Source organism: Adiantum capillus-veneris, chromosome 17, assembly GCF_014529385.1.
Source record: "Adiantum capillus-veneris isolate H3 chromosome 17, ASM1452938v2, whole genome shotgun sequence".
NCBI classification, from domain to species: Eukaryota; Viridiplantae; Streptophyta; class Polypodiopsida; order Polypodiales; family Pteridaceae; genus Adiantum; species Adiantum capillus-veneris.
This window is the reverse complement of record NC_140947.1, coordinates 86,621,229-86,625,709: the sequence shown is the minus strand read 5'-3', so window position 1 is coordinate 86,625,709 and position 4,481 is coordinate 86,621,229. Positions and strand designations below refer to the sequence as shown.

Below are 4,481 nucleotides of genomic sequence, written 5' to 3'. Positions count from 1 at the left end.
GTTAGGGATGGCGATTAAGGACTCATTGGGAGCATGATAATCATAGGGCTAGATATAATGTAGATGTTGGCAATGGTGATGATGATGACTAAAGAGATCAGAGCAAGAGGGATAGCTCTTGAAAAGGGCATAAGCACAAGAACTTGAGATGTTCAAGGTAGGGTTTCACGTGTCACAGACCATGGCTGTTTTGTGCAAGTTGTGGAACTTTTAAATTGCAATCATTGCCTTTCCATCATGAAGCGAACAGAAGGCTGATGATGGGTCGACAACTTTAGAGTACCTATCAATTGTTTCAAAGGTCTTCACAGAGCTAGAAGCCAACATTGCCTATTTATCAAAGTGTTGTTAAAAGAGTTCATCATCGACCTCTCCAATTAGCATCAGAAGCAAGAAACATTTGCCAAAAGCTACAAAAAGAATGACGTTGAGCTTTTGAGTACTTTGTCAAGGTTTTCTCATGAGCATTCATGTTATTCTTCCCCCTAGCTCTTCAAAAGGGCATCGAGCAGAGGAACTTGAGTTGTTCAATCTTTATCGAGGTAGGGTTTCATGTGTCATACCAATCCTGACAATCCCTTTCTTTTGATCACAACATCCCGGAAGAAAATTGCCACACATATGATTTCTAATACAAAAGGTGTTGTGAAGAGAGATTAAGAGGTATGGGTTCAGGTTACGGTGTTTCTTGAGTACTTCATCAACAACGTTTCATGCTATTGTTCTGCTTAAAAGAACGACAAGAAAAAACATCCGCTTTTTGTCTCTAATGATAGAGGGAGAATCAAAGATATGCAAAACAAGCTTGATCATGAGGCTAAGTTGAAAGGAGAGGAACAACACAAAAGCATTAATTGTGGTAGACATGATAGAAAAAGTGACTCGGCAGTCATCGACATGAGTGTAGAAGTCACATAAGTGACGATGATGGAGATTGCAATGTGAGCATGATGATGGATATTGAGGTAGACATGATTGACATGAGAGAAGTATGAAAGACGAATAGTGTTAACTACATAGATTAAGGGGGATAGATTAGGCTTGCATTCATGATGATGGTGAAAGAATCATGTGTAGCCACACTAAGCAAAATTAGGAGACTCAATGCACAAAGATAATATTATTAAACTAGAGAGCAAGTACACAGTGAGTCATTATATAGGCTTTTGGAGGGAGATTTGGATGACATCATAGATGATGGTAGGCATCGAGATAAGCCCAAATCTCTTCTTGGTCGTGCATGTTTCTCCATGGGTATGTGTGTGGTTGTGTGTATCTTGTGGATTCAATGCAAGCATAAACTAAAAGTGATAGGCAAGCCGAGTAGGCAAATACAATGAATCTGGACAAAGTGAAGTAATGGGAGAGCTCCATGGTGTGGGCTTAGGCACAAAACCTAATAATCCTCCCCTTTTTTGTGTTTGAGCACATCAAAGAAATCTTCTAGTGGGGTCTAAGTCTCCCATCTAAATAGGTGTACAAAAGAGCACCTCTCCTAGAGAGTGGTGACATTAGGGTGTAGGCCAAAAATCCCTCCCCTTGAGAACAGTAGACAACAAGGGCGTAGGGTAGAAGTTCCTCCCTTGGAGAATTGTGAGCAATTAGGGTGTAGGATAATGTGAGTGTTTTAGAGTACATCTACGTAGCATAATGCTCCATTGTCTTCCTTACTACTAGATTCTTCAGTTATGTTGACTTTGCCTTTATCTTTCAAATTGTACAAGCATCAATTAGACCCATTACTATTTTTACCACAATGCACACGAGAGTTGATTTTGTAACATTTGTTGGATGTGTGGTTGGTGCGGTTGCACCTCTTTTGTGTTGGGCTCCTTGATTATGTAGCAACAAAAGCTCCTCCTAAAGTCTTTGTATCTCGGATCTTCTTCTCATGCTCTTGGAGTGAGTTGATGATGTCCTCCAAATTTGGTATAGACTCCTTTTCTTTGAGTACTATGAAATTTGACCGTAGTCTGCATTTGGTACATCTCCAACTGGGTGCATATGCTTTTCATTCTATTGAGAAGAGAAGGGAGATCTTCTCTTGGTTCCATGGTGAGACCATAGAGCTGCATTTTGAGAGAGATTTTGGAGTGTTTGGCTATGGCTCCAAGTGTCTCTCAAGTATGACCTAGGAAGTAGTGCATTCATCTAGATAGTGGATGTAGTTATCCCCCACTATAGTGAGAAGAATAGTTAATGCTTGCTCATCTCGTGTTGTGTATGAGACTGCCTAGACTCAATTCTCTCTCTCTCTCTCTCTCTCTCTCTCTCTCTCTCTCTCTCTCTCTCTCTCTCTCTCTCTCTCTCTCTCTCTCTCTCTCTCTCTCTCTGGTTTGACTGTGGCCCACAATTGCTTTTTCATTAGATACCCCTTGGTTTCTATGGTCAGAATCGAAAAGGTTTTAAAAGGGATCTGATGGGCGCGACATCTGAATGCTCTCAAGACGAGGGTGTAGGAATGCTCTCCACCGGACCAGACCAAGCTATAGGGGCTTTTGAAGCCAAAGTTGGCATCGTCCGCCCATGTGCCTCTCTAAAATAAGAGGGGTTGAACCTATGCCACTGTGAGGTGCCAAGAATAAAGTCCGCCCACGTAAACCAAGCCGTCAAATTTGGCTCCTTGTTGGGGAGGACCAATTCTTTGGGTTTTGTGCCTTTTGTAGCAACTTGGCAGAGAGCCCGAGGAAGCTCAAATGAGCTCCAAATGGGGCATAAGTGGGCAATTTGAAAGCCATGATCAAGTATTACTTGCACACACAAAAATTTGTAGAGGATTGAGTCTGTAGTAGGCTCAAGTTCGAGGTGCAAGGAGGGCTTTACTTGTCCACACACGTACACAAGGTTATTAATCCAAGGCTTACTTGTGCAAAACCTAAAAAGAGATATAAATTGTGACCAATTTAAGCAAAGAGGAAACTTGAACGGGGGGAGAATGATACAACTACACCAAACTCCAGGATCCAATAGCCACAGGGATGCGGTGGACAAAGGACTCACAAAGAGCATGATATTTACAAGGATGAATATAATGGATATGCTGTGACAGTGAACGATGATCAATGCAGAGATGGAAGAGACGTGATTGAGGTGATAGAAACCCTAGCTCTTCAAAATGGCATCAATCATAGAAACTAAAATTGGTCAATGTTTCCTAAAGTACTTTATGAGCTTTCTATATGAAATGTAGTCTCTCGGAACATGTTGATTACAAGATCCTTCTAATATTGTTGTGACAAGGACTTGAATATGAAATTACAACATACAAATTCACATGGCGGTGCCATGGACTTGATATCAAATTATCATAGTGAAATTCATGTTCGTTATATTGCTCTTGAATACCATGACTATGTAGTAGGAAATGAACTACGGGGTAGGGCACTTCCATTTCTTTTAAATATTGGAGAGACACAGTGCCAACTCTCCACCATAGTTTTGTATGGCACTCAAGTAGAATGTGCACTATCTACTTTTTTTATATTAATATAGAAATAAATTCACGGTACGGAAAGTGTAACTAATGTTCTACTTTTGTTCGTAGTTCATCAAGGCAAGCTTTTTGAAGTGTGTACTTCTTCAAGTGAAACCACTACGAATAAGGTGAGTGCTCTTATCTTTATGTATAAATTGCACTTTACACAAAAAATAAGAGAATGTTTGATTGTAGCGTAACAATTAAAATCTGTTTTTCACCTTTAAAAAAATATAACATCTTTTATGCTTATCTTAAATTCTTCTCCAATAGCATTTTACTATATATTGAGAAAATAAATTGTCAGGGCAAGGCCAACCATGCAAGACCAGTTGTTTCTTTGACTAGAGTTTTTGAAAGAGGAAAGAAAGTTTACTGAACTCCTCATGTTCTCTCTTTCGGTTTTACTATTTCTCGCTATATTTATATCTCCAATGTCTTTCTCAGCATCTCTCTCTCTCTCTCTCTCTTTGTATTTCTTTCTCCACTAACTTTGAGAAAAAACTTTAGATTATTGATATCTATAGAAATATTATGTGCAGAAGCTTTGTAGAGAAACTATGTTTGCAGATTCTTCTGTTACAATTTAGAGAGCCATAAATACTTTATTATAAAATTCTTAGATCAAAATAAATCCGAAGAGGAAATCCTACTCGATTGGATTCACCATTTAAATTGGATTTTTCTCCCGGCTCCCGGCTCCCAGCGAGGATCGAACTCGCGACCTTTCGCTTACAAGGCGAGTGCACTACCACTGTGCTATGGAAGCCGCTGTCAGAATTAAGTCTCACTGTATAATATGGACTAGAACAACGCGCTTTCAAAGTTGGGGGCTTGCCTTCTTCAATCTCTGCAACGTTAAGAGGTTGAGAACAAGGCAACGGGGGCTTCAGGAATGCCTATCGTTGACGGGCGATTAGCAGAGCCTTGAGACTGTACTCTGAAATAGCATGCGAAATTGTAAGATCCCAAGAGCCGTTCTATTGCATCCGAGTCCTATGGGGTC

The 4,481-nt window shown here is 40.1% G+C and overlaps 1 non-coding gene across 1 annotated transcript; it reads right to left on the bottom strand.

Annotated features, from left to right (window-relative positions):
• Positions 1-4,172: 4,172 nt before the first annotated feature.
• On the bottom strand, positions 4,173-4,244 carry TRNAT-UGU (transfer RNA threonine (anticodon UGU)). Its single transcript has one exon. It is a non-coding gene; the product is annotated as a tRNA-Thr (tRNA).
• Positions 4,245-4,481: the final 237 nt, after the last annotated feature.